Here is an 18,339-nt window from a genome sequence, read left to right as displayed (position 1 = left end):
GAAGCTCACTAATCCTTAACCTAAATGCTATTACTTAAAGTTAACACCACTTAAGTGTTGGTGCGAAGTCAATAAATACTACGACACATGATAAAGAAAAAATAAAGGAAATAAAATAAAGATATTTTTAGTATAAGTGTAAACATGCACAGACATTCTTAACAGAATAGGGAGAAAATATTTATGACAATTATAATCCTTGTTTCTGCAACTGGTCACAAGGTCATAGCTGATATTGATGACTACCTCTCCTATTACTCACTCTGTATTCCCTGCCAAAGGCTCCAAACAGCATCCTTATCTGCCACTGACACCTGAAGCATGATTGGATCTGCAGAGGCTTCTCTTGTTCTAGACACCACTCAAAATTGGAAGCATTTCACGTCACTCAATAAACAAGCTGGAGTAACACATACAAATGAGAAATACGTTGCTTCTGAAATGCAAATAGGCCCTGTAGGCATTGTTTCAGTTTTTGATTGTAGGAGGAGTCAAATGCAGTAACTTATTTTTCACCTAGAAAGAATATCTTTACAGGCCCCACCCCACTGGATGCCTATAAATTTCACTGAGGTAGAAGGTCCCTGAATTTTAGTAGGATTTATTTCCCATCCTCTGGCATGCAAATCTCTCACCAATCAGTACAGTGTGTTTGTTTACTACTTTTCCTCACTGGGTACTATCAGCATAATGGCATAACACAGTCAGTGTGATATCTTGTGGAAGAGAAAAGTGATCAAGATATCTGCAAATGAGATTACGTCACAGAGTGGGACAGTTGATATATCCCTGAGGTAGGAGAGTGAAGTTATATAGCTGGCCTTGCCAGCTGAAGGCAAATTGCTTCTGGTGGGCCTTATGGACAGTAACGGAGAAAAAGGCATTTGCCAAATCAATGGCTGTATGCCAGGTACCAGAATATTTGTAAATTTGTCCAAGCAATGAAACCACAGCTTCAATTGGAGTCACCACTTGGTTAAGCTTACAATAATCCACGTCATTCATCAAGATCCATTTTCCTTCAGCACAGACCAAATAGTAGAGTTGAACAGGAGTGTTGTGGGAGTCACCACCCCTGTGTCTTTCAAGTCCTTGACGGTGGCACTAATCTCTGCAGTCCCTTCAGGGATATGATAATGTTTTTGATATATTATTTTTCTAGGTAGAGGCAGCTCTAATGGCTTCCATTTGGCTGTTCCCATCATTATAGCCCTCACCCAACTGGTTAGGGAGCCAATGTGAAGCTTTTATCAGCTGGTAATTATGTTTATGCCAATTATGCATTCTGGCACTGGAAAAATGACCACAGGATGAGTCCGGGGACACACTGGACCTACTTTAAGTTGAACCTGAGCTAAAACTCCATTAATTACCTAACCTCCATAAGCTCCTACCTTAACTGGAGGACCACAGTGATGTTTTGTGTCCCCTGGAATCAACATCAGCTCAGAGCCAGTGTCCAGTAGTCCCTGAAAAGTCTGATCATTCCCCTTTCTACAATGCACAATTACCCTGGTAAAAGGCCAGAGGTCTTCTTGGGGAAAAATGGGAGAAAGATTAACAGTATAAACTGTCAGTAGTTTAGTGGGGACCTTCCCCAAGGGGACCTGGCCTACCCTTCATTAAAGGGGTTCTGTGTCTGTAAATTGGTTCAAGTCTGGGAATTGATTGAGGGGCTGTGATTCTCTATATTTATAATTCAAATTAGTCTTTTATTCACTCAACCTGGACGTTTTCTGCTTACACAAATCAAGTAAGAATGCAGTAGGCTTCCTAGCAATTTTACTTCTAGGAACACTGTAATTAATTAGCCAATGCCAGAGGTCTGCACAAGTCAGACTATTCCGATTGCCTCTTTGCCTCTGTTGTCCCTTGTGGTAACTATGCCCACTTTGCCTTTGATGGTTGAGTTCTGCCACTTGGCTCCTGCCATCTCAGGATTCAATTGTTTTCATTGCCTTTAAGTTTTCCAATTGATTGACTGCAGTTCTCACTTTTAAGATCTGGCATAAAGAGAAGAGCAATCACAGAGGTCTTCAAGGATGCAGGTGCTCCCCGCCCAAATCTGTGTCACAAGATATTGGTGAATGGTATGTCTTCTAGACCTTCTGATGTGGTTTGTCTGTGTCTCCACCGAAATGTCACCTTTAATTGTGGTTCTCATAATCCCCACGTGTCATGGGGGAGACCCTGTGAGAGGTAATGTAATCATAGGGACATTTACCATCATGCTGTTCTCTTAATGGTGAGTAAATACTCACAAGAGCTGATGGTTTTATAAGGGGCTTTTCCCCATTTTGCTCGGCACTTCTCCTTGCTACCACCATGTGAAGAACGACGTTTTTGCTTTCCCTTCACCCATGATTGTAAGTTTCCTGAGGCCTCCACAGTCATGCTGAACTGTGAGTCAATTAAACCTCTTTTTGTTATAAATTACCAGGTCTCAGGCATATCTTTATTGGCAGAGTGAAAATGGATTAATACACTCTCCCAGTTCAAATGCGTAGGTCTAAAGTGACTAATCCACTCTAGCGTTTTAATCTCCCTAAGCGTTTGGATCCCTTCCTCTACATTAAACCAAGGGAGATCAGACATTCCTAGCTCACTCACAGTGGTCCATCTTTTGATCCGTGTTTCAGCTAACCAAGCAAATAAACTATTAGAACGTTTTTTTAACTCCCTGAGCTACAACATTAAATGCAGAATCCCTGCTTAGTGAGCCTGTATTAATAAATTCAGCCTAATTCAACTTCATGTTACTTCATCCATTATCCTTCACCCTTACTATCCAATCCCATACCTGTTCTCCAGACTTCTGCTTATATAAATTAGAAAACTCAAGCAGTTCTTTTGGAATGTAGCACACCTCCTCATGGGTCACACTCTGAACCTCACTTATAGGGGCCTGCTGGGACATGAGTCTAGTTATAGGTCTAGAAGCAAACAGGGGTGTTGGAGGTGGGTCCTGAGGAGAATTAGCATTGTCTTTCCTGACAACTGCCTCAGGCAGTGCAGGGCTAATCTCAGACAAATGTGGGAAGGCTGATGGCAGTGTGAGTGGGAGAGGGGGTGTTGATACCATGGGACTGGGGAGGCTGTTTCCTCTGGCAAAAAAAAAGCATCATCAGAATTTAGGAACTCAGTGCCCCTAACCTCATCAGAGTCCTCTCACACGTCCCCATTCAAAGTTACAGGGCCCCATTCTTTTCCAATCAATGACCTCATTTGAACAGTAGACACCTGGCAAGGTTTGGCGTGCATCTTTCATTGAAAGTCTGCCATTTACATGATAAGAGCTTATGTCTGATTTTCCACAATTTCAGCCCTTTGTCTACAGGAGATAAGACTCTCACTCAGGGCAATCTTAGAAGACTCGAGGCTCAGTATGTGCTTCTGGAGCCTGGAGTTAGAATCCATGAGCTCATCATTTTCTTTCATCACTTTCTCCAGCAAACTTAGGAGCAACCAAACAACTTCATTACATTCCTTGGATCTCCACCTATGGTCAAAGGTATTATGTGTAGAGTCACTAAACTCCTTGACTCTCAAGAGCAGTGAATCAGGAGTATCAAATGCATTCTATTGGGGGAAACTGCTCCCAGTATTTCAACATAGGTTCTTTCTATTTTCCATAAGTGTTAACTGGCTGGCAAATAAAGAGAGACAGTACAAAGAGAGGAATTTTACAGCTGGGCCGCTGGAGGTGACATCATATATTGGTAGGACTGTGATGCCTGCCTGAGTCTCATACCAGCAAGTTTTTATTAAGGGTTTCAAAAGGGGAGGGGTTGTAAGAACAGGGAGTAGGCACAAAGATCACAGGCTTCAAAGGGCAAAAAGCAGAATCACTAATAAGGGTCTAACAAAGATCACATGCTTCTGAGGGAACAGGACAAAGAGAAAAAGCAGAACTACTGATAAGGGTCCAACAAAGATCACAGGGCAAAAGGCAAAAACAGAACCACTGATAAGGATCTATGTTCAGTGGTGCATATATTGTCTTTTTTTTTTTGGAGGCCAGTTGGAATTTATTTTCCTCCCTCTGTAGCAGATGTTAAATTCAAACTTTTTTAATGAGAGCATATTAAAAGCAGCATCTCTTAATCCAAGCACCACTGCCCCCCGCATTTGAAGGCTCAGCCCTCAGGAGGAAGCCTCTGGGATCTTTTCATCCAGGGTGTGGAGGGAGGGATCTGAAGCTGGGTGCTACTTCTCCCTCCACCACTTCCCCACCGTGGGCCTTGGGCAAGATTTTGAATCACACTGGGTCACAGATTACTCATCTGAAGGGGGTTGGATTAAAGAATCTTGGAAGTTTTTCTAGCTCCTGAGTCAATAAATTGCCTCAAAAAATTGAATGTAAAACCACTGGCCACTTTTAGAAAAAAGTTACTTTCCCAATTTTTTTTTTTTTTTTTTGAGAGACAGGGTCTTTTTTATTATTATTATTATTATTATTATTATTATTATTATTATTATACTTTAGGCTTTATGGTACATGTGCGCAATGTACAGGTAAGTTACATATGTATACATGTGCCATGCTGGTGCGCTGCACCCACCAACTTGCCATCTAGCATTAGGTATATCTCCCAATGCTATCCCTCCCCCCTCCCCCCACCCCGCAACAGTCCCCGAAGTGTGATGTTCTCCTTCCTGTGTCCATGTGTTCTCATTGTTCAATTCCCACCTATGAGTGAGAATATGCGGTGTTTGGTTTTTTGTTCTTGCGATAGTTTACTGAGAATGATGATTTCCAATTTCATCCATGTCCCTACAAAGGACATGAACTCATCATTTTTTATGGCTGCATAGTATTCCATGGTGTATATGTGCCACATTTTCTTAATCCAGTCTATCATTGTTGGACATTTGGGTTGGTTCCAAGTCTTTGCTATTGTGAATAATGCGGCAATAAACATACGTGTGCATGTGTCTTTATAGCAGCATGATTTACAGTCCTTTGGGTATATACCCAGTAATAGGAAGGCTGGGTCGAAAGGAATTTCTAGTTCTAGATCGCTGAGGAATTGCCACACTGACTTCCACAAGGGTTGAACTAGTTTACAGTCCCACCAACAGTGTAAAAGTGTTCCTATTTCTCCACATCCTCTCCAGCACCTGTTGTTTCCTGACTTTTTAATGATTGCCATTCTAACTGGTGTGAGATGGTATCTCATTGTGGTTTTGATTTGCATTTCTCTGATGGCCAGTGATGGTGAGCATTTTTTCATGTGTTTTTTGGCTGCATAAATGTCTTCTTTTGAGAAGTCTCTGTCCATGTCCTTCGCCCACTTTTTGATGGGGTTGTTTGTTTTTTTCTTGTAAATTTGTTGGAGTTCATTGTAGATTCTGGATATTAGCCCTTTGTCAGATGAGTAGGTTGTGAAAATTTTCTCCCATTCTGTAGGTTGCCTGTTCAATCTGATGGTAGTTTCTTTTGCTGTGCAGAAGCTCTTGAGTTTAATTAGATCCCATTTGTCAATTTTGGCTTTTGTTGCCATTGCCTTTGGTGTTTTGGACATGAAGTCCTTGCCCATGCCTATGTCCTGAATGGTAATGCCTAGGTTTTCTTCTAGAGTTTTTATGGTTCTAGGTCTAACATTTAAGTCTTTAATCCATCTTGAATTGATTTTTGTATAAGGTGTAAGGAAGGGATCCAGTTTCAGCTTTCTACATATGGCTAGCCAGTTTTCCCAGCACCATTTATTAAATAGGGAATCCTTTCCCCATTTCTTGTTTTTGTCAGGTTTGTCAAAGATCAGATAGTTGTAGATATGTGGCATTATTTCTGACGGCTCTGTTCTGTTCCATTGATCTATATCTCTGTTTTGGCACCAGTACCATGCTGTTTTGGTTACTGTAGCCTTGTAGTATAGTTTGAAGTCAGGTAGTGTGATGCCTCCAGCTTTGTACTCTTGGCTTAGGATTGACTTGGTGATGCGGGCTCTTTTTTGGTTCCATATGAACTTTAAAGTAGTTTTTTCCAATTCTGTGAAGAAAGTCATTGGTAGCTTGATGGGGATGGCATTGAATCTGTAAATTACCTTGGGAAGGATGGCCATTTTCATGATATTGATTCTTCCTACCCATGAGCATGGAATGTTCTTCCATTTGTTTGTATCCTCTTTTATTTCCTTGAGCAGTGGTTTGTAGTTCTCCTTGAAGAGGTCTTTCACATCCCTTGTAAGTTGGATTCCTAGGTATTTTATTCTCTTTGAAGCAATTGTGAATGGGAGTTCATTCATGATTTGGCTCTCTGTTTGTCTGTTATTGATGTATAAGAATGCTTGTGATTTTTGCACATTGATTTTGTATCCTGAGACTTTGCTGAAGTTGCTTATCAGCTTAAGGAGATTTTGGGCTGAGACAGTGGGGTTTTCTAGATATACAATCATGTCGTCTGCAAACAGGGACAATTTGACTTCCTCTTTTCCTAATTGAATACGCTGGATTTCCTTCTCCTGCCTAATTGCCCTGGCCAGAACTTCCAACACTATGTTGAATAGAAGTGGTGAGAGAGGGCATCCCTGTCTTGTGCCAGTTTTCAAAGGGAATGCTTCCAGTTTTTGCCCATTCAGTATGATATTGGCTGTGGGTTTGTCATAAATAGCTCTTATTATTTTGAGATATGTCCCATCAATTCCTAATTTATTGAGAGTTTTTAGCATGAAGGGTTGTTGAATTTTGTCAAAGGCCTTTTCTGCATCTATTGAGATAATCATGTGGTTTTTGTCTTTGGTTCTGTTTATATGCTGGATTACATTTATTGATTTGTGTATATTGAACCAGCCTTGCATCCCAGGGATGAAGCCCACTTGATCATGGTGGATAAGCTTTTTGATGTGCTGCTGGATTCTGTTTGCCAGTATTTTATTGAGGATTTTTGCATCAATGTTCATCAAGGATATTGGTCTAAAATTCTCTTTTTTTGTTGTGTCTCTGCCAGGCTTTGGTATCAGGATGATGCTGGCCTCATAAAATGAGTTAGGGAGGATTCCCTCTTTTTCTATTGATTGGAATAGTTTCAGAAGGAATGGTACCAGCTCCTCCTTGTACCTCTGGGAGAATTCGGCTGTGAACCCATCTGGTCCTGGACTTTTTTTGGTTGGTAAGCTATTGATTATTGCCACAATTTCAGCTCCTGTTATTGGTCTATTCAGAGATTCAACTTCTTCCTGGTTTAGTCTTGGGAGGGTGGATGTGTTGAGGAATTTATCCGTTTCTTCTAGATTTTCTAGTTTATCTGCATAGAGGTGTTTGTAATATTCTCTGATGGTAGTTTGTATTTCTGTGGGATCAGTGATGATATCCCCTTTCTCATTTTTTATTGCATCTATTTGATTCTTCTCTCTTTTTTTCTTTATTAATCTTGCTAGCGGTCTATCAATTTTGTTGATCCTTTCAAAAAACCAGCTCCTGGATTCATTGATTTTTTGAAGGGTTTTTTGTGTCTCTATTTCCTTCAGTTCTGCTCTGATTTTAGTTATTTCTTGCCTTCTGCTAGCTTTCAAATGTGTTTGCTCTTGCTTTTCTAGTTCTTTTAATTGTGATGTTAGGGTGTCAATTTTGGATCTTTCCTGCTTTCTCTTGTGGGCATTTAGTGCTATAAATTTCCCTCTACACACTGCTTTGAATGCATCCCAGAGATTCTGGTATGTTGTGTCTTGGTTCTCATTGGTTTCAAAGAACATCTTTATTTCTGCCTTCATTTCGTTATGTACCCAGTAGCCATTCAGGAGAAGGTTGTTCAGTTTCCACGTAGTTGAGCGGTTTTGAGTGAGATTCTTAATCCTGAGTTCTAGCTTGATTGCACTGTGATCTGAGAGATAGTTTGTTATTATTTCTGTTCTTTTACATTTATTGAGGAGAGCTTTACTTCCAAGTATATGGTCAATTTTGGAATAGGTGTGGTGTGGTGCTGAAAAAAATGTATATTCTGTTGATTTGGGGTGGAGAGTTCTGTAGATGTCTATTAGGTCTGCTTGGTGCAGAGCTGAGTTCAAGTCCTGGGTATCCTTGTTGACTTTCTGTCTCGTTGATCTGTCTAATGTTGACAGTGGGGTGTTAAAGTCTCCCATTATTAATGTGTGGGAGTCTAAGTCTCTTTGTAGGTCGCTCAGGACTTGCTTTATGAATCTGGGTGCTCCTGTATTGGGTGCATATATATTTATGATAGTTAGCTCTTCTTGTTGAATTAATCCCTTTACCATTATGTAATGGCCTTCTTTGTCTCTTTTGATCTTTGTTGGTTTAAAGTCTGTTTTATCAGAGACTAGGATTGCAACCCCTGCCTTTTTTTGTTTTCCATTTGCTTGGTAGATCTTCCTCCATCCTTTTATTTTGAGCCTATATGTGTCTCTGCACGTGAGATGGGTTTCCTGAATACAGCACACTGATGGGTCTTGAGTCTTTATCCAATTTGCCAGTCTGTGTCTTTTAATTGGAGCATTTAGTCCATTTACATTTTAAGTTAATATTGTTATGTGTGAATTTGATCCTGTCATTATGATGTTAGCCAGATATTTTGCTCGTTAGTTGATGCAGTCTCTTCCTAGTCTCGATGGTCTTTACATTTCGGTATGATTTTGCAGTGGCTGGTACCGGTTGTGCCTTTCCATGTTTAGCGCTTCCTTCAGGAGCTCTTTTAGGGCAGGCCTGGTGGTGACAAAATCTCTCAGCATTTGCTTGTCTGTAAAGTATTTTATTTCTCCTTCACTTATGAAGCTTAGTTTGGCAGGATATGAAATTCTGGGTTGAAAATTCTTTTCTTTAAGAATGTTGAATATTGGCCCCCTCTCTCTTCTGGCTTGTAGGGTTTCTGCCGAGAGATCCGCTGTTAGTCTGATGGGCTTCCCTTTGATGGTAACCCGACCTTTCTCTCTGGCTGCCCTTAACATTTTTTCCTTCATTTCAACTTTGGTGAATCTCACAATTATGTGTCTTGGAGTTGCTCTTCTCGAGGAGTATCTTTGTGGCGTTCTCTGTATTTCCTGAATCTGAATGTTGGCCTGCCTTGCTAGATTGGGGAAGTTCTCCTGGATAATATCCTGCAGAGTGTTTTCCAACTTGTTTCCATTCTCCCCGTCACTTTCAAGTACACCAATCAGACTTAGATTTGGTCTTTTCACATAGTCCCACATTTCTTGGAGGCTTTGCTCGTTTCTTTTTATTCTTTTTTCTCTAAACTTCCCTTCTCGCTTCATTTCATTCATTTCATCTTCCAGGGCTGATACCCTTTCTTCCATTTGATCGCATCGGCTCCTGAGGCTTCTGCATTCTTCACGTAGTTCTCGAGCCTTGGTTTTCAGCTCCATCAGCTCCTTTAAGCACTTCTCTGTATTGGTTATTCTAGTTATACATTCTTCTACATTTTTTTCAAAGTTTTCAACTTCTTTGCCTTTGGTTTGAATATCCTCCCATAGCTCGGAGTAATTTGATCGTCTGAAGCCTTCTTCTCTCAGCTCGTCAAAGTCATTCTCCGTCCAGCTTTGTTCCGTTGCTGGTGAGGAACTGCTTTCCTTTGGAGGAGGAGAGGTACTCTGGTTTTTAGAGTTTCCAGTTTTTCTGCTCTGTTTTTTCCCCATCTTTGTGGTTTTATCTACTTTTGGTCTTTGATGATGGTGATGTACAGATGGGTTTTTGGTGTGGATGTCCTTTCTGTTAGTTTTCCTTCTAACAGACAGAACCCTCAGCTGCAGGTCTGTTGGAGTACCTGGCCGGCCGTGTGAGGTGTCAGTCTTCCCCTGCTGGGGGGTGCCTCCCAGTTAGGCTGCTCGGGGGTCAGGGGTCAGGGACCCACTGGAGGAGGCCGTCAGCCCGTTCTCAGATCTCCAGCTGCGTGCTGGGAGAACCACTGCTCTCCTCACAGCTGTCAGACAGGGACATTTAAGTCTGCAGAGGTTTCTGCTGTCTTTTTGTTTGTCTGTGCCCTGCCCCCAGAGGTGGAGCCTACAGAGGCAGGCAGGCCTCCTTGAGCTGTGGTGGGCTCCACCCAGTTCAAGCTTCCAGGCTGCTTTGTTTACCTAAGCGAGCCTGGGCAATGGCGTGCGCCCCTCCCCCAGCCTCGCTGCTGACTTGCTGTTTGATCTCAGACTGCTGTGCTAGCAATCAGTGAGACTCTGTGGGCGTAGGACCCTCTGAGCCAGGTGCGGGCTATACTCTCCTGGGGCACCGTTTCCTAAGCCCGTCAGAAAAGCACAGTATTCGGGTGGGAGTGGCCCGATTTTCCAGGTGCCGTCTGTCACCCCTGGAAGGGGAACTCCCTGACCCCTTGCACTTCCCGAGTGTGGCAATGCATCGCCCCTGCTTCGACTGGTGCACGGTGCACTCACCCACTGACCTGCGCCCACTGTCTGGCACTCCCTAGTGAGATGAACACGGTACCTCCGATGGAAATGCAGAAATCCCCCGTCTTCTGCGTCGCTCACGCTGGGAGTTGTAGACCGGAGCTGTTCCTATTCGGCCATCTTGGCTCCTCCCCTCGAGACCCATATATTGTCTTGATAAACATTTTAAACAGGAGAAAACAGCGTTCAAAAGCAGAGAACTTGTCTGACCATAAATTTACCAGGGTAGGGTAATCCCAACCCTAGTAAGCCTCAGGGTACTGCAGGAGACCAGGGTGTATCTCAGTCCTTATCTCAACTGCACAAGACAGACCTTCCCAGAGCGGCTGTTTATAGACCTCTCTCCAGGAACACATTCCTTCCCAATGGTATTAATATTAATATTCCTTGCTAGGAAAATAATTTAGCAATATATTCCCTACTTGCACATCAGTTTATACACTCTATGCAAGAAGAAAAATATGGCTCTTTTTTCCTGACCCCGTAGGCAGTCAGACCTTATGTTTGTCTTCCCTTGTTCCATAAAAATAGCTGTTATAATTTTCCTTTTCAAGGTGCACTGATTTCATATTGTTCAAAGAATCAATTTGTACAGTTTGTACAATTATCACAGTGGTCCTGATGTGACATACATCCTCAGCTTATGAAGATAATAGGATTATGAGATTAAAGTAAAGAGAGGCATAAGAAATTACAAAAGTATTATTTGGGAATGGATACGTGTCCATATTAATATGAAATCTTCACAATTTATGTTCCTCTGCCATGGCTCCAGCCGGTCCCTCCATTCGGGGTCCCTGACTTCCTGCAATAGCATTCATTTTGCATAACTCTCTAAACTGTTCACACCTAAGACTATCAGTGTTCTCCATACTTTTAGAAGTAGAGTTCTTAGCATTTTGGGGTCTAATGAGATTAAGCATTCAACCCTAGAAACCCCATAACCAATTAAATAATACACCCTTAAAATTCTGATCCTATAGAACCACTCCTGGTACCAAAAATCCATATTAGTCAGGGTTCTCTAGAGAAACAGAACTAATAACTATTATGTATATATATATAAACTATTATATAGTATATATAATAATTATATATAGTGTATATAATTATTATATATACTATATATAATAATTATATATAGTATATATACTATATATAATTATTATATATAGTATATATAGTAATTATATACACTATATATACACATATATATGTATGAAATTGAGTTCATTAAGGATAATTGACTCACATGATCACAAGGCAAAATCTCATGATAGGTCATCTGCAAGTTGAGGAGCAAGGACGCTAATAGTGACTCAGTCTTAGATCCAAAACCTCAAAAATAAAGAAGGTGACAGTGTAGCCTTCATTCTGTGACTGAAGGCCTGAGAACCACTGGTGTAAGTTCAAGAGTTCAAAAGAAGAACTTGGGGTCTGATGTTCGAGGGCAGGAAGCATCCATCAAGGGGAAAAAGAAGAAAGCCAGAAGACTCAGCAAGTAAACTCCTTCCACCTTCTTCTGCCTGCTTTATTCTAGCTGCACTGGCAGTGGATTAGATGGTGTCCACACAGATTGAGGGTGGGCCTGCCTTTCCCTGTCCACTGACTCACATGTTAATCTTCTGTGACAATAACCTCACAGACACACCCAGGAACAATACTTTTCATCCTTCAATCCAATATAGTTAACACTCAATATTAACCATCACAGTAACTAATAAGTATTGATTCGTATGTGCTATACCTGCACAAGGATTATATATGTTATTTAATCTTCTCCCTAAGACTGTTAGATGTTTATAATTATAACCCCATTTTACTGCTAACTTATAAAAGTGAGACACAAAGATAATTAATGTAGATATGGGCAAGTTTTTAGGTGGGGAAATAAATTGAGGTGTATGTTTTGTGTGCCTCACTTTGGCTTTGTAAAGCAGAAGATAAGTAAATCTACTGAGAATGAAGAAGAAGCTGATACAGTATAGGTTTGGGGTTTAATTGTGAAAGTTGGAAATAGTTGTGGAGAACTTGCAAGTGGCCTCCAAATAGAAATTATAGAAGACTTCCTGAGAAGCTCTGAGGAACTGAGTTCCAATCAACTTAATTCTGTCATTTTCTCCTGCTGTACTTGGATCCCAGTGAGCAGAGGAGGTGGACACCTGGTATTGACACCAGGATCACAGTCTTTCTCCGGAACTCCAAGAGCTGCCAGCACCTTGAGGACATCAGTGTTCACATGATGGCCAATAGAATATGACATCATCAAATATCCTTTACTCTATCTATTCCAATTATTTTTGACTCTACTCCATTTAACTCATTCACTCCATATTCATTTCATGAACCACATTATGAACTTTATTTGCAAAATATATATTCTGAGACCTCATTATCTGTACTTAAGTTGTCCATCTTTTCCAAAGCTATGAGATTTCTCTTATCAATCCAGATCTCAAGTTGAATCATTTTATCCATTTAGAGGTTTTTAAAAATTCTCTTTCTGTCCTCTCTCTCTTTCTCTCCCCCCTCTGGAGTCAAATCTTAATAGCCAAGACATTGAGGAAAATGCCTCAAAGACATTTCAGAGACCTCCACAGCAGCCCCACCCATAACAAGCCTGGTAACTTAGGAGTAAAGTATGGTTTCATAGGCCAGACCCAGGGGCTGGCTGCCCTTCACAACCTTGGAAAACTACTGCTTCCTGCCTCCCAGCCACTCCATCTCTAGCTGTGGCTAAGCGACCCCCAATTATGGTCCAGGCCACTGTTCCAGAATGTGCAATCTGCCTTGGCAGTTTCCACATGGTGTTAAGCCATTGGGTAAACAGAGGGCAAGAGCTGAGTCTCGGGAGCTTCTGCCTAGATTTCAGAGGATGTATGAAAAATGCCTGGATGTCCAGGCAGAAGTCTGCTGCAGGGGCAAAGCCCTCATGGAGAACCTCTATGAGGACAGTGTATGGGAAAAAATATAAGGTTGGAGCCCTCGCACAGAGTCCTCACTGGGGCACTCCCTAATGGAGCTGTGAGAAGATGTCCAGTGTCCTACAGAACTCAGAATCGTTGATCAACCAACAGCTTGCACCATGCCCCTGAAAAATCACAGGTTCTCAATGCCAGGCTTGGAAAACAACTATGAGAACTGTACATTGCAGAGCTACAGGCACAGAGCTGCCCAAGGCCTTGGTTGCCCACTCCTTGCATCAGTGTTGCCTGGATGTGAGACATGGAGTTAAAAGGAATTATTCTCGAACTTTAAGATGTAATTAATGCCATGCTGTCTTTAAAACTCACATAGCCCCTGTAGCCCCTTTGTTTTTGCTGATTTATCCCTTTTGGAACAGGTGTATTTACTCAATTTCTGAACCCCCATTGTATCTTGGAAGTAGCTAACTTGTTTTTAATTTTACAGGCTTATAGATGGAAGGGACTTGCCTCATCTCAAATGAGGCTTTGAGCTGTGGAATTTTGAATTAATGCTAAAAGGAGTTAAGACTTTGGAGACCACTGTGAAGCAATTATTGTATTTTGCAATGGGAGAATGACATGATATTTGAGAGGGGCTAGGGGCAGAATGATAAGGTTTGGGTTTGTGTCACTGCCCAAATTTCATGTTGAATTGTAATCCCCAATGCTGAAGGAGTGGCCTAGGATGAGGTAATTGAGTCATGGGAGTGGATTTCCTACTTGCTTTTCTCATATCATGGTGTGTGAGTTCTCTCGAGATCTCTTCTAGTCATTTAAATGTGTGTCGCACCTTCCTCTTTGCTCTCTTCCTCTTGCTCTAGACAGGTAGGTTGTGCCTACTCACCATAATTGTAAGTTTCCTGATGTCTTGCTTCCTACACAGCCTGCAGAACCATGAGCAAATCAAACTTCTTTTCTTTATAAATTTCCAGTCTCAGGTAGTTCTTTCTAGCAATGTGAGAACAGACTAATACAGTGTATATATATTTAAGATAGTTAGGTCTTCTTGTCGACCTGGACCCTTTACCATTATGTAATGCCTTTCTTTTGTCTTTTTTGGTCTTTGTTGTTCAGGAATGCAACTCCTCCTTTTTTTCATTTTCTTGGTAGTTTTTTTTCCATCTCCCTATTCTGAGCCTAAATGTGTCGTTGTATGTGAGATGGGTTTCTTGAAGACAGTATGCCATTGGATTTTGGTTCTCTATACAGCTTACCACTCTGTGCCTTTTAATTGGGACCTTTAGCCCATTTTCAATAAATGGTAGTATTGATAAATGTAAATTTGATCCTGTCATCATGATGTTACCTGGTTGTTATATAGACTTACTTGTGTGGTGGCTTTATAGTGTCACTGGTTTGTGTACTTAAGTATGTTTATGTAGTGGCTGGTATGGTATTTTAATATTTAGTGCTTCCTTCTGGGTTCTTGTAAGGCGTGTCTGGTGACAGCAAATTATTTCAGTATTTGCTTCTCTGAAAATGATCTTATTTCTCCTTTGCTTATAAAGCTTAGTTTGGCCAGATACAAAATTCGTGGTTGGAACTTTGTTTCTTTAAGAATGTTAAATGTTGGCCCTCAATATCTCTGGCTTGTAGAGTTTCTGCTAAGAGATTCAGTATTTCTCTGATGGACTTCTTTTTGTAGGTGACCTGACCTTTCTAGCTGCCTTCAATATTTTTGCATTTTGATCTTGTACAATTATATCAGTATGTGTCTTGGTGATAATCTTTTTGTGAAATATGTAACTCAGATTCTAATTTGAATGTTGGCTGCTCTAGCTAGGTTGGAAAAGTTCTCATATATGATAACCTAAAATATGTCCTCCAAGTTGCTTCCACTCCCCATCTCTTCAAGAGACACCAGTGAGTCATATATTTGGTCTCTTTAAATAATCCCACACTTCTAGGCATTATTATTTATTTTTTTTCTCTTCATTTGATACGGTTTTATTTAAGAAAAACACTCTTTCAGCTCTGATATTTTTTGGCTTGGTCTATTCTGCTATTAATACTTGCATTTTGAAATTATTATAGTGTGTTTTTCATCTCTATCAGGTCAGTTACATTCTTTTCTATACTGGCTATTTTGTCTGTCATATCCTTTATCATTTTATTATAATTTTTAGCTTCCTTGGAACGGGTTTTAACATACTCCTGTATCTCGATCATCTTCATTCATTCTCATATTTGGAAATGTTATTTCTGTCATTTTAATCATCTCAGCCTGGTTCAGAACACTTGCTGAAAAGTTAGTGGGTCATTTGGAAGAAAGAAGACACTTTGGCTTTTAAAGTTGTCAAGAGTTCTTTTGCTGGTTCTTTCTCATCATTGTGGGCTGGTGTTATTTTAATCTTTGAAGTTGCTGTCTTTTGGATTGTTTAAAATCCTATTTGATAGCCTTGAAGGTTTGTGTTATAAGCTAGATTCAGTCAACTGGCTTCATTTCTGGACTATTTTAAGGGGAAAAAGCTCAGCTCACAACTTTTATACTGCGTGCAGTAACTCTGGAAGATAAATATTGGGGCCCAATTTAGTTATTTTTCTTCTCAAATTTAGGAATTCGGTGCACTTGTGGGTCTTATGTGCGACTGGACCACTGGTCCAAGCACTGTGATGGTGGTGTCAGCCAAAGCATTTAATAGGGCTGTGGCAGTGGAATCCATCTTTATTCACACTTTCCAGCAACAGCAACAGTAGCAGCATGGTGGGGTGCATGCTTGTTGGCTGTGGCAGGATGCTGGCAGGTGAAAGCTTGCTCAACTTTGTGAGAATATTTGCAACAGTGACAGACATAGCACAGTGCAAGGGTGTGTGGAGGGGTCTGCTACTCATGACTGCATGTAATTTGTCCTGGTGGTAGTGTTAGCAGGTGGGTGGGGTGCTGGTGGGCACGGGGTGGTGTTCACCCTCTGTGCATGTTTACACAGATAGAGGAGGCCGTGCAGGATGGGGAAGGATCAGCTGTTCTTCTTGCTTAGTTTCACCCCCAGCAGCAGTGTTGGTGCAGGAGTGAGGTGCCACTGGGGGCAATGTCGGCAGGCTCTATGGCCACCAAGGCTCTGACTGCAGTGGCAGTACAGTGAGAGAGGGGGGTGGATTGCACTTACACTTGTGGCAGTGGCAGGGCAGGGTGCATGCTTGTGTACATACTGGTGGGGCAGGTAGGGCATGATCCACCTGTACACACATATGACAGCAAAGTGATGTTGGCGATGGCCATGGGGTTGAAGGAAGCTTCAGTGAGGTAGAGAGTGGGTGGGCTTGTGTATGACTGCGGGGGCAGACCCACTGAAGCTCTCCAACAGTCAGGGGCAGTCCATCAGCACAAAAGCTATGATGCGGGCCCAAAGAGCATCCATTCCCCACAGTTGTTAGAGACCAGAGATGAGTTCCGGGCACAGGGTTCTCAGCTAGCTGACTCTTCAGCCTGGCTTCTGTGTCTTCCTTCAGTGTCTTTCCTCTGAAGATCTGTTAGGAGTGTGTCAGTCATATCAGTCCCTTGGTGACAGCTGCTCCACTGGTTGTGTCTAGTCGATTATTTTGCCAGGTTTTCTCCATTTCTTCTTATATTTTCACTTTTATTTATTCCATAAACAACCATTACTTTGCTACTTTTATTGCCTTAAATGGGTAACTGTCCATTTGAAAAACTTGAAAAATGAAAAATGATTATTTAACTTTAATTTATTCCACTTCCTAGAATTTTTATGCATATTTAATCTTCACTGCTGAATCATGTTTCTTCTTTTTGAAGAATTTTCTATAAAATTTCTTGTATAGAAGCTCTTCTAACAAGAAATTATTTCCTTTTTTTGGGAAAGAATTTATTTCTATTTTTGGCTAATATTTTTCCTGAATATGTAATTTGGTTTGACTTTTTTTTCCTACAGAAACTTTAAAGCGGCCACCCCATTTTATTATTCCTTTCACAGTTTCCAAGAAGAATTCCACTGTAACTCTTATTGGTGTTACTCAAAATGTAAGCACAAACTTTCTCTCTCAATTATCTCCTATTTTTTACCTTTGTCTTTGGTTTTAAGAAGTTGAACATTATATGTCTAGGTTTAGTGTTATTGGTATTTATTCTGCTTGGTGTTTTCTGAGCTTTTGCATATTTGCTTTGGTTTCTGTCATGAATTTTGAGAAGTTATTGGCTACTATTTATTTTATTTCTGTATATTATGTTAAAAATGCTTAATATGAGATCTACTCTTACATTTTTAGGTGTGCAATACATTATTCTTGACTATAGGTGCAATAAAATATAGCACATCTCTAGAGATTATTCATCTTACTTTACTAAAACTTTGTACCCATTGATTAGTAACTAGTCATTACATCCCCCACTCCAGGCCCATGGCAATCACCATTTCACTTTTGATTCCAGAAATCTACCTATTTAGATATCTCATATAAGCAGAAGCATGCATTTGTCTTAGTCCACTCTCTGTTGCTTACAACAAAATACTTGAAACACAGTGGGTAATCTATAGCAAAAAGGAATTTATTTTTTATAGTTATAGAGACTGAGAAGTTCAAGGTCAAGGGGTCCCATCTGATGAGGACCTTCTTCCTGGTGGGAACTCTCTGCTGAAGCTGAAATCTCACATCTCTGCTTACCTTTGCTCTTTTGGGGGCTCTCTCTAAAAAAATCTCTATCTGGATGCCTTGGATTTTGACAACATCCTTTGACATGTGGTAGAGGCTGTCAACCCTTTTCATCTCTTTCTTTCTTCAAATCTGCAGAATTATCACCATGTGGATGTTGCCAAGGTTTATTACTTGTTATTCCTGGATCTGAAGCATGAGATGCACTTAACACTTCTTGAGCCACGATTTCGGGTGGCCATGAAACACTGGAATAGTGTGTGGGGACCAGCGTCCTAAGGTGACTCTTAGTAGTGAGCCCATGGAGAGTGTCCAGGCCTGCTCCCTGAAACTTGAAACCAGTCTGCCCTTCTAGGTGTTTGATTCCATGATGAAAGTGGCAGCCTTGAAAATATCTGAAATGCTTTTGGGATATT

The sequence above is a fragment of the Pongo pygmaeus genome, chromosome X (genome assembly GCF_028885625.2).
Source record: "Pongo pygmaeus isolate AG05252 chromosome X, NHGRI_mPonPyg2-v2.0_pri, whole genome shotgun sequence".
NCBI lineage: Eukaryota > Metazoa > Chordata > Mammalia > Primates > Hominidae > Pongo > Pongo pygmaeus.
This window is presented reverse-complemented; position numbering follows the sequence as displayed.